The sequence below is a fragment of the Giraffa tippelskirchi genome, chromosome 2 (assembly GCF_054371585.1).
Source record: "Giraffa tippelskirchi isolate mGirTip1 chromosome 2, T2T-mGirTip1v1.2.pri, whole genome shotgun sequence".
In the NCBI taxonomy this organism is placed as follows: Eukaryota; Metazoa; Chordata; class Mammalia; order Artiodactyla; family Giraffidae; genus Giraffa; species Giraffa tippelskirchi.
Window position 1 is genome coordinate 189,152,684 of NC_137276.1, and position 12,663 is coordinate 189,165,346.

Consider the following 12,663-nt stretch of genomic DNA (forward strand, 5'->3'; position numbering starts at 1 on the left):
AAAGTGAGATGGCCTACATGTAAACTAAAGTTCACTGCAGCCCATTAAGTGCTGGTGAAGGCTCTCCGTGCACATGTTAAATGCTGTGCTGCCTGGGGACGTGGTATATTTCATGTGGGCATTTATGTGTACAGAGTGAGGCAGATATACCAGGGAACTGAAAGAAGGGTAAAAAGAAAGAGGTAGGTCAGAAAACTGATTGTCCCTGGCATGTAGAGAAGCTGTTTTCACCCTCAGACTTTCTTTTGGCTCCATGTTCCACAGCTGTCCACCTGTAGTGCTCAGTCTCTTTAGCCTTCCTCCTAAATTGTGCAGCAGCAGAGAAGCCATCAGTACCACATCCATGTCAGGCTTGTCCAATGCTCAGCACCAAAGCCATGTGGCAAGAAGTCTGCCCAAGTGAGATGTTAGAATGTTCTGTCAGGAAGAGTGTCTTAGCACCAAAGACTCACGTTCTGGCCAATACAACTTCAGCCTGATGCAATGGAGGACCACAGCATTCTGCCTCGCCTCATGCCATCCTGCATCTGTCCCCGTTCCCTTCAGCTTCTCACAACAGCACCATGCCCATAATAAAAACTGTTGCTTTTCTTTGCCTGTTACAGTGTTTCCATGTAAAATCTATGAGAGGCAAAGGGGCAAATATGTCCCATTCAAAGTTAGCATTACCATTCCAGAGCTTACAGCAGAGCTTCACAGAACAGTGTACATCTCCCCTTACCTGATTAAAGAGCCAACAGCAAAAATTGTGGGCGGTTCTAGAAAAGGTTCAGCTAATTATGAATACTGCTTCTCTGGCACTTATTTGGATGACTAAAAGACTTTACCAATCACAAGAAGAAACAAAGGCAGGGAGACAGGACAAGAAAGAAAGAGCAGTCACTTCACAAAGAGAAACTGGCTCTGTTATGTTTAGTAACATGTTAATGGTATTTTAAAACAGTTAAATTATGATGACATTGTGGACATTACTAATAACATTGGTTGCTGTGGTCACTGTAATAACCTCCTGGCAATAGCTTGAACCATGGGAAACTGCTGATATTCAACTGTTTTTGACTATTTAACAGAAGTGATCTCACATAGTTCAATTAAATCAATATATCCTAGTTTCCAGCCTTGTTGCCTACAAACCCTACTTCCACATTAGAAAGCAATTAGCTTAGAAAACTTCCTTTGTACCATCTCCAAATGATAACTTAAACTATCGCTGATTTAGATTATAAATCAGCTTACTCACTGTAAAAAGGACTTATTTGTAGGTATACTTATTTGTACAAAATTCTTGATTATAAAATGAAGAGTCATATAGGAATTGGGCAGTAAAATTTTCAGTAAAAAGAGAAGTAACAACTTTCTTAGCCAAGACTGTGGCACAATGGTCACATCTCTATTCTTTTCGTAATAAATATATGTTAGAAGCTAAAAGAACAAAAATTACATCGCAAAGAGAATGCTGATAGGAGGAAGGGAGATAAAAGTCTACTCATTGACAGAGTCTACTCATTAAGACTTCCCTGGTGGCTCAGATGGTAAAGCATCTGCCTAAAATGCGGGAGACCGGGGTTCGATCCCTGGGTCGGGAAGATCCTCTGGAGAAGGAAACGGCAACCCACTCCAGTACTCTTGCCTGGAAAATCCCATGGGAGGAGCCTGGTAGAACACAATCCACGGGGTCACAAAGAGTCGGACACGACTGAGTGACTTCACTTCACTGACATGTGGCAGTGGAGCACAAAGCCAATGGCTGGCTGAAGTGTGCACTATAAGACCCAGGGAGCCCTGGTGTCAGTTAGATAAAGATGCTCCTTCTTCAAAATGTTCCACTTTCAACTTCTGGAGAACTGTTACAATATTCTAAGTTTATTAGAACATGTTGCCAACATCCTCAAGAAAACTATCTTAGTAAATATACAAATCCACAATGTCTCCAATGTAAACAACACTCCCTGGGGTTATTCAGCACACAATCAGGGCGGCTTTGGTGTGTAGCCCCTGAAGAGCACGAGTTTTAGCTTTCCTAGTTCAACATTCAGTCTGGAAAATAAAGACACAAACTTCTCAGTTAAATCTGATTATTTCTTTACCAACAACACCTCTGAGAGATTCTGAGTAAATCCCTAAGGGTGGGTGAGACTAAGCCTGTATACATATAAACACTGCTTCAAATTTTTCTTTTCATTACTTTACCAGCAGTGTGACTGGTCAAGCAATTTTACCCTTTCAAATGTGTTTTGTCATCTGAAAAGTATGGATAAACCACCTCAGAATGTTATGCAGATTGAATGATGGAGTGCGTGCAGAGCACTAAGCACAGTGAATGCTGTGTGCTACAAGCTCAACCAATGAGAGTCACTAACTGGTTCCTGAAGAGAGTGGTCACATACCATGACCTTAGTTGCAAGGCTGAGTCATAGCTGTGTCAGGACCAGTGTTTCAGGGAGTAACAGCATAGGCAAGGAACTTGGGAGTAGGAGCACTCTTCTTTTCTCTTGCTTCAAGAATCCTAGACAGTCATTTAACTTCTCTAGTCTTCAGTTACTTCAACCAAAGAAAAGGAGGAAATAATCCTGACAAATTTTACAGGGAAACTGGGAAGTCAAAAGCATAGACATAAATGCAAAGCAGAAGTACAAAAATATAAGAAAGAAATAAAAGGCAGTGTCAAATGTGAGGAAGTCTCTGTATCCATCAGAGGAGAAAGGAGGCAGAACAAGTTACAAAAATGCTAGCTTTGGGTAGAGGTACTTTACCTGACCAGTTTGGAAATAAGATTCAGGAATTTGTGCTTCATGCAACTTTCGTAACAGTCATTTTGTCTCATTTGTAACAGTATAAAAATCTCAAAGTATGTTTAATAAGTACAAGGTAAGCACAGGACACCAAAAAAAAGAAAAAAAGATTTAAATACACTTCATGGGCTTCCCTAGTGGCTCAGATGGTAACGAATGTAGGAGATCCAGGTTCAATTCCTGGGTCCAGAAGACCACTGGAGAAGGGAATGGCTACCCACCCCAATATTCTTGCTGGGAGAATCCCACGGACAGAGCAGCCTGACGGGATATGTCCATGGGGTCACGAAGAGTCAGACAGGACTGAGTGACTAACACACACACACACATAACATAAGGCAAAGTAACCATTAAAACCAACAAACATCTAAAATGTTAATACAAAACTGCAAATCAAATATTGAAATTTAAGTTCAGCTGAAGTTCACTTCTCTTAAAAGAGTATATACAAAAAGCAGGGTTTACTTTAATATGCTTCTCAGTAGGCAGGTAGAGTGATCTAGAACTCTCGACATAAGCCCACTATTAAAGATGATACACACTTTTGGGGCCCTGCATCTTTTCTCCACACCATTTTCACTAACTATAAATCCTCTGCAACCAGCCTTTCTCCACTCCACACTAAAGAAAAGAAACAGGCAGACTATTTTTATTATTTCTGTTTGACAAAACATATGGAAACAATAATTCCATAGACATGTACATTATAATAGGAAGCAATCCTATTTTAATGTAATTTTAAAAATTAAACAGACTCAAGTTATTTAAACTACTCAGTTTATTTGAAACTCACAAATGAGGCAGCCACGTCTCTAATTTACTTAGCAGATTCATATAGTTGGCTAGGACTTGTTGAGATTACTTCTCTTATCGATGTGCAAAGCAATTAGGAGGTTAATTCTCATTTACTAGAAAAAGTTTTTAAACAAGTAAATTTGTCCCAGAGTAAAGGATAGCAGGCTTAACTCTGTCATATTTGGTCGGTTTCTTATTTCCTCTCAGGTATTTTTCATTTTGTTTTATTTTGTAGAAGAGAACAGATGAATTAAAACTAGTTTTGAAGTTCCATTTTTATACTATCTTGAAAGTACAGCACAAAACATTAAATTTCTTTAATAAATACTGTCTCTGCCAAATAAACTGATTAGTTTTAACTACTTTCATTAAAACACAGGCATGCAAAAATGAGGAATGAGGAGGTTCTCTCAGGAAAAACACTGAAAAAAATAAGATTTCATCTGGCCTTCCCATCATCACTTGAAGAATTGTTTGGTAGTTACATCATCAGGAAATAAAATACTATCCTCTGAGGACCCCTACTCTTTACAAAGAGGAAAGAGAAGGTTTGAAGTCTAAATCACTCCCGGAGATGTCTTGCCCCACCACCAAAAAAAGAAAAAGGAGACTTCTGGCTTCCCTCTCCCGCCTCCACACCCTCCCTCCTCCCCCAGCGAGCAAATAACAAACTTAAGAAAAACGTATTTACAAAGCATACATAAGAATAACATGATGTATATTTAAGAATCCCAAGCAATAACAGAAGCTTTAGCGCCCCAGAGGAATAAAAGTTACAAGCTGATCGACCATGACCCCCAAAGAGTAGATTAGCCCGGCAGGAGGGCGCCAGCGTCCCCGGCCCGCCGCCCATTCCCCTCCGCGGGGAGCCGGGACCGACCGGCCGTTCACACGGTCCGAGCGTCCGCGGGGCAGGGGCGCGCTGCAGCGCCGCCGCTGCGGGTCTGGCTGTCACCGGCGCCCCCGCCGCCCGCGCCGCACACGCGGAGCGCCTTATAAGGCAGCGCAGTGACGTAACGCCCATAGGCCGGGCGCGCTCGGCGCCCCGCTCGCATTGTTCGGGCGACTCCCGGAGCGCGCACAGCCCGCTCGCGACGCCGCGCGACTGCGGCCCCCGCCCGGTCCCCGTCCGGCCCCGGCGCAGGCGACTCAGGTAAGCCCGGGAGAGCCGCTCCGTTCCAGCAAGGGGAGCGGAGAGCCAGGCAGTCTGTAGGTGGCTTTTAAAGTTATCAGCATCACGAACTGCAAACAGGTTTAGAAAAGCGCGTCCAATGAACTCTAGGATCAAAACCTTTCCCAACTCACACAAAACTTAAAAAGTTTTCTCTGACGGAGAATACAGATTTGGGATTTGGGGATTTATTTTTAAATGTGGAGAGGTAAGAGATGACTATATATTACAGACGCCTTCCAAATAAGTTATGCATTGTATCCTGCCTCTATTGAGAAATCTTTGGGGGAGAGGGTGGGGGGGGATATGCTGTAATACAACAACTCTCCTGATCTTATCTCTCCTAGGACTCAAACTCCTTTAAGTCTTACAAGAACACAAAGCGAAAAACTACCACAAGGTAGTGGATTTGTTTCCCACCCAGTGCCCTCTCTTTTACAAATCTTCATATGAAAGACTAGAAAATCCTTGTTAGGAATACATCTTGTAATTAGGATGAATCTAACTTTAAAAGTAAAGCACTTTTTAAGATTCAAAAAAATCCTACAAATGCTAATGTCTTAAAAACAAGTTTTAATTAGTACAAGAAAGTAACTATCACAGTTTTGTGTTCTAACTTTTTACTTCAACCCCAGTCAATGGGTAAATGACAAACTGCACTGCAATTAAAGATAAAACTAGTTTCTGTACAGTAATATGTTGGACAGTAGTTTATAATGTAGAAATACATAATAAATTTAAAAAGTAAAGCCTATAGAAGAATTTTGTTAATCAGTGGCATTTTGAGCCATTATTTATTACCTCTAAACCCTGAATAGACTACTGCTATAAATGAATCCTTACAGTATGATAACTGAACAAGTGGCAGATGCTGAAAATCGACTTATCTTACTTTACTTTTCCAAATAAAAATCAGCAGAGGAATTAAAAATAAAATATGCTATGTCATAAACACTGGAATATGAGATAAAAAATGATTTAAAACTTAAATTTCATTTGATCTGAACATATGTTATAAAACAAAACTTAAGAAAAGGTGTGTGAAAGAATTATTTTCCTTGTAAAATAGTCTCTATGTTTTATTTATCATTTGAAACATAGATTTTGTTTTACCTGGTCAAAATGCGGAATATATCTGTATTTCTGGTAATTCTTTGGTTGAGTTTTTTAAGTATATGACATTGGTGCCTGCCACTTTTGCTTCAGAGGATTTTTATTTTGTTAGCTAATTTTGTTTGAAGCAATGCAAGCCTTTGGTTTTAGTATTCTAAAAGAAAAATTATATGTTCCTTGGCCTGAAGATAGGCTTTAAAAACTGCAGGTTAGTATTGAGAAGTAGGATTTCCTCAAAACTGTTATTTCAAATCTAGGGAAGCCTACCATAATGAGAAGAGAGTGGGGGCAACACCCAGGTTACTGTGGAGAAGTACAGAATATGCAACAGAAAAGTTGTTTATTTGATATATGCTATAATTGGAAACTGAAAAAAATTCCTGTCTTGGGAAAAAGGTATTCCACTCTTTTGAATCTAATAGAGGAGGAGGGAAACAGAAACCATCAATTATTGTTTTAGCTTTACCCAAAGTACCATCTGTATCATAAACTATAGCTCAACTGTTGAAAATCATAACCTCTATCAAAGTTCTAACAGCTGTGTTTCCAGAGTCTGCATTTTATTTTTTTAAAACAGGCAAGCATCAATTTTTAAAAAAATTTTAAATGACACACTTCAATATTCCACACTATTTTCCATTTATTAACTTTAAAGCACAGTTCAAAGAACAATCACCCGTTAAAATCCCTTTTAAAATTGAAAGTTAAAAAAGATTTTTCATGAATACATTATCTAACAGTGGGTTCTCTGAGTGAGCATTTCTTAGTCTTTGAGACAATTTATATGATGGAAAAAATGTTTTGGATTGAATCAATGTGAATTTTTACATCTTCAAATAAAACATATTAATTTTATAATTAATAAACTCATTTACCTTTCTATGGCAATTAACCTTACCTGTTAAGCCCTGGTATTTTTGTGATATTTTCCTAATGCTGTGATGAAGTCTGTAGTAACAGTCAGTATGAAAATACAAATCAAGCTTAGAACTTCTCAAGTCCACTTGCAATTCCCATTAATCTGCTTTCTCAAAATGCTGTGAATTTTGCTTTAGGATTCTTTGCTACCTCTCCCCCTCCAAAAATTGCCTTTGGTAATAGATGGATTTTGAGGTAAAAAATGAAAATGGGAGAGAGGAAGAATAAAATTCCATTAATTCTTCTTAGGTCATGTTCTGTCTGTATCTATTGCTTCAGGGCAAAGTGAATGCTTTTACAAGGTGAATGGAGGAAAAAAATACAGCCTCCTATTAAAAGGAAGAAGGAAGGGGGGGCAGGAAGAGAACTGTTTATAAAAGACTGGATATTATGAAGTAATATCAGGGTATGTAAAGCAATATTGGTCTCAACCTGCTTCAGGAATTGAAATCTGTTATCCACATAGACAATCATTATCTTGGAAAAATCAACACACCTTATCGTCTTGGGCTTATCATTAATTTTAAATGATTTTTAGAGTTTAATTTACATTTGTGAATTTAGCTACAATAAAAACTGATTTAGTTTTTGTAAATTATGTTTAAATAAGGATTTAAAGATGAAGAGACATTGCATATGCAGCGTAAGACTTTCAGAGAAATATTTTTATGGCTGCCTCTGCCATCACTACAGTCTATACGGGCCACCAACTCAATCACTTATGTTTCTTTCATGTGTGCTGCGAAGACTTTTAGAAAATCCTCTGGCCAGTTAATTTCTGCTTGGAGGGTTAGGTGCACTAATTCCTTAGCAGATCATCACCAACACTGTTGTAAGTCCTCCTACATTCCTTTTTTTAAAAACAGAGTTGAGATTCTCTTCCCCGGCCTTCTTTTGCACTAACATTACCTCCGACTGGGAAAGCTGAAAGGCAAGTAAAAGTGGGAAGGCTCTCCAAGGAAAGTCACTTAGTTCTTTTTCAGATATGGGAGGACTCCCTTTTCATGCTTGTTCCAGGAGATTCTAATTTAGCACTTTAGATAGGACAGCAGCAGTTTTCATTCTGAGCCCAAGAACAGAGAATAACACATTAGCAGTGTTCTTTCTCCAGTCTAACCATCCTCACGTTCCTCTGCCCTACTGGTTTCAAAATAAGGTTAACTCTTAAAGATATAATTATTATTTTTTTTAATGACTAGCTTAGGAAATGATATGTCTCTGTGGGGGGAGGGGTAAGAAGGTATGCAGAGGAGTAGGTAGGTAAGTGTATCTACCATTGGGACAGGTAGAAGTGCAAATTCCTTGTTTCTGTTTATGGCAACTACTGATTCTAGCCTGAAGGACAGTTACTATCAGTAAAAGAGAGTGTATATTATGTCAGAATAGCAAACACTCAGTCCCACAGATGACTTTGAGAAGTGCCTTGATAAATTCTTATGGACTGTGGGATGCCCCAGGCCCCAGAGAGTGCGTGTACACACACACACACACACACACACACGTGTGCACATGCACATATACACCCCCCCACACACACACACACACGCTAGCAGGGAATGTCCACAGAACTTGATAGCTGGAAGAGGCCATCTGACCCAAATGCCTCACCTTGCAGAAGAAATTCATGTCCACTGTGTGACTTGCCTCAGACACACAGAGCTACTCAGAGGCAGAGCCAGGGCCGCCTGCATTTTTAGACTGCAGCCTTTGGTTTCCCCTTAAATGAATGGCAGGAAAATATGAGAACAGAAGCCCAGAAGAAGCCTTGCTACTGTAGGTGTTAATTTGGATATAAAATCCATTTTAAAAAAGAAAGTAGAAAGGTTCAAAGTTCTTGTTAATAAGTACAAGTAGTAAGAAGACAAAGAGAAAGGAAGGAGGTGAAAATCAATAGAGTTTAACCAGGCTACAACAATGGAAGGGAGGTGATAAAGGGAAAACAAAGACAACAAATAATAAATGTACTTAAAGGTCCTCTGGGTGGCAAAGCTCGCTCTCTGCCCAAAAGCTGAGAGGTGCCCTGCAAAGAATTAAAGTCATTTAGGCCTGAACCACCAACATGACAAATGACCTCTTCTCAGCACCTTCCAACTAAGCATTCTGTATTCCCTATACCTCCCCAGCTAGCAGGTTCCCTTTAAAAACCCAAAGTGACTCAATGCCTTTGAAACAACCCTCCCAAAACTTTCAGAGGAAGTCACTGTGGGCTTTAAGCTCCAGTGATACTTGCTTTACTTTCCTTCATATCATGCATTTCTCATGACATTAAATTGCACATTAACTGCTACTTTGTTTATCATCTATCTCCTGGACTATAAACACCTTGAGGGTGAGTTTTGCTACTACTTTATCCCTAGCACCTGGATAAAAGAAAGACCTAGTTAAGTTGTTAGGTATGTCACAAGGCCAAGAAGGGTACTGAATGAACATATGAACAAATTACAACCTAGAAGCTTCTTATTTGGTAAGAAAAGAATATTTCTGGAAACAGTGGGCTACGAAGGGCCCCTTCAGACTTTGTGCAGGAGCCCTAAACAGATCTCTGCCACTGTTTCATCAAACCACATAGAACTGACTTACAAACACAAAAACCAGAAAACAAATTAGGCTCAGATTAAGTCAAGGCAGTGAAGCCAAAGCAATCTGCTTTTACTGTAAATTATATGTTGTGTAGGCAGACTTCAAGTCAGATGCTTCTCTGTCGACCCACCTCCACCTACTTCACTTTAACATCCTCCCCAAAATAATGAGAATGAAGATGGTGAAAGAGTACCAGGTGAATTGCCTCTGGGCAAGGAGTGGACGGGAAGCAAAACATGAAAGGGCAGAGTGTAGTGCTTTTGTCTTTAATGAAGGGTATCCCTCTGTTTTCCCCTAATCTCTGTGCCTCAGTTGAATGCCCCCTCCCCACCTCCCGTACTGCATTTGTGGGGACCAAACAGTTTGTCCTTACTGTGACTAGAAATTAACAGATTCCCATTTCCCAAGTATATACTTTGATTCCAAAGTTTCTGTGGGTAATCCAGCACATCTGCCAGGTTTTACAGAAAAGGAATGGTTTTTCTGTAGTTTCAAAGTTAGGTAATGCCAGTGTCAACCTGTGAAGCCAGCCTAGGGCTTGTGACTCCTCATCAGTACTAAACATTTGCTGAGTGTCTACTAGGCATTGTGCTCACTACAAGGCAGGACAAGCCCAGCAACTAAGTTCTCCACACGCCACACCATGTCGCTAACACAGCTACACCTACTATTGATGACAAGGGCTAAGATCATCAGTAGCTCTTGCACAGTGGTTTCAATCATTGGTCACTGTCCTGTTTAGGCTCTTTTTTAATGAATTGATAAAGCAATATAGATAATATAGGTCAGCTATACATAAAAATTAAGTAAAGATAAACCATGTGGGACTATTTTTTTAAAAGAACACAACACAAATGTAGTCAATCTCCAAGCTTATTTACCAGTGACACTAAATTGATAGACAGATAGTGTTATCTCAACCCTAAGACTAAAAAGTAGGAATGATGGTTCGTAAATCAAGTTCTCCTCTTCTTGGCTCTGCCATCCATGCTCTGCGTAAGCCTCCTGTAGCCTTGGCTTCCATTAACTTAAAAAAGGACATGATGTTATCCACTATAAGCATCTCTCAATACTAGGTAAGGACAAAATAGTGTGCAGTCACCCCCAAGGGAATTCTGATCAAGTAGAGCCAAAGACTATAAAAATACAACCTACTGATCGTTCATTACAGAGACAAATCAGCTAAAGAAAATGGAAAGAATGTGAGGAGAAATGTCCAACCTGAAGCCAGAAGCAAGATTCACATAACTATAGCCCTGAGCCTGTGAGAGCTCCGAATCATCCTACCAAGAGCAGCCTCAAGGATGAGGTCAGACCTTCGAGATGAGCGATTCTGACAAGAGTGAACCTTCCAGATTTATCATATCTCATGGCCCACCAGTCTCAGAACAAAAGTTTAAAGGTGAACCAAGTTTTTCTCTCTCTTTAAAATTCTTTGTTAAGTGAATCAAAACAAAAACAAATCTCTGAGCAGAAATCATACGAGGAATGTAAAATATTCATCACATTTGGGCTGACAAGATTTAAGTGACCACTGCTGTTACATTTGGAGAAGGCAATGGCACCCCACTCCAGTACTCTTGCCTGGAAAATCCCATGGACAGAGGAGCCTGGTAGGCTATAGTCCATGGGGTCGCTAAGAGTCGGACACAACTGAGCGACTTCACTTTAAATTTTCCCTTTCATGCACTGGAGAAGGAAATGGCAACCCACTCCGGTATTCTTGCGTGGAGAATCCTAGGGACGGCGGAGCCTGGTGGGCTGCTGTCTATAGGGTCGCACAGAGTTGGACACGACTGAAGCGACTTAGCAGCAGCAGCAGCAGCTGTTACATTTGAAGAAAAGGAAGGAGCTGCTTGGTCTAAGCGCTTGGGGAGAGCATAAGAAAGTTCCTTCTTGCTGAAGACAAGGGCCTGCAGTGAGATGCTGTGAAGTCTCTCAGCCTTGGCAGGGACTGGTCAGTTAACTGGGAATGGCAGAGGACGCAAATCATTCTGTGGAGTTTTGTGAAAAGTAATCCTTTGCTGCTAATGAGATTAATTATTCTTTAAGAATAATATCAATTCATTTATCATCAAGTTAGTTAAACACTCATTTTGTTAAAAGAAATACATTATGTTTGAGGTTCCATATTATCCTTCGGTATTTCATACAACTGCCTACATGGGGCAGACCAAGATCTTTTAGATAAAGATGAGAACAACTTTGTTAAGTGATTATGGTTCTACTCATGTCCCCTAAAATTATGCTACACAGGAATCTTCTAACAGTCCCATAAAATTCACTGGGCTGAGCAAAGATGCAAAGAAACACAGGCAAAGTTAACATTCTCTGGCTAGTTTTCCCACATCTGAACTTGATTTAAATTTGTGTCGAAGTGACTTCATGTCACTGAATGATTCTTCTTCCTCAAAAGTGACAGGAAAAAGAGGAACACAATTCTGCTTCTCTTTTGCTCTAATAATAATTAGAGCAAATTCTGAGAACTTTAGGTGGCGTTCAGTCTAAGAGGGGAGTCATGCTCCCCTTAGAAATGGGTCTTCTTACCTCTCAAATCGTTTGGTTATCCAGTATATACCAAGTTCAGACCCATGTGGAGAACACAGAGGTATCAAATCTTTAAGGAGCTTATAGTTAGTTCAAGGGCAAAACTAATACAACATAACAAACTAGAAAGTGGTATAAAATGATAGAGTATTTGTGTCACAAAACCGTTAAGAGCTGTGGGAACTATGGAAAAGACATAAAATGAAATGTAAATGTAGCATTCTAAAAAAATGATGACAGATTTATTCCTTCGAAGTCTACTCTGAAAAGGGAATCTGAGGTAAAAAGAGAAAGAAGGCTTGACCCAGCATCAGAACACCCAAAGTCTGATTTTTAATTCCATCGTTTGGCCTTTAGAACAACCTGGACACCCATAGTGGTTTCAATCTTTAAAATGAAGATTAAAAGTGATGGTAAAGCAGTTGGCCCAATGCCAGACCCATAGGAGACACTCAGTAAATGGTACCTATTACTATTCTAGATATTATGCCAGTCTGCTCATAAGAATGATGCTCCATCAGCATCTGATGCTGTTGGGGTCCACCAGGCTGAGGCACAAGGGGTCGCCTTAGGGCCAAAGAGGAGGTGCTTTGCAGGACGCAGTCCCAAAGAACTCATGTTTTGATAATCCAGCCATGGGTGAAGTAAAGGATTAAGCTTATTGGAGAAAATCTAAGTCTCCAGTGCTTAACTTCAGCCACTCTGAAAAGTGAGGTTATCCTTTATCCTAATTTCTCTGCTGGAAAG

General features: G+C 40.0%; 2 protein-coding genes across 9 annotated transcripts in view; one reads left to right on the forward strand and one right to left on the reverse strand.

Moving 5' to 3' along the window:
* The window catches only part of CMSS1 (cms1 ribosomal small subunit homolog), a 401,056-nt gene that overhangs the window by 335,496 nt on the left and 52,897 nt on the right, over positions 1–12,663 (reverse strand). The gene's annotated exons all lie outside the window — the stretch shown is intronic.
* The window catches only part of FILIP1L (filamin A interacting protein 1 like), a 314,206-nt gene that overhangs the window by 260,464 nt on the left and 41,079 nt on the right, over positions 1–12,663 (forward strand). The window contains exons 1-2 of one of the 4 annotated variants that reach the window (XM_081572466.1): positions 4,639–4,740; positions 10,541–10,771. The exons of 2 other annotated variants lie outside the window; for them this stretch is intronic. The gene's annotated coding sequence lies outside the window, so the exon portion shown is untranslated. Of the gene's footprint in view, positions 1–4,638; positions 4,741–10,540; positions 10,772–12,663 lie in introns of those variants that run through there. One more of the 4 variants, XM_081572465.1, reaches the window with a different exon arrangement.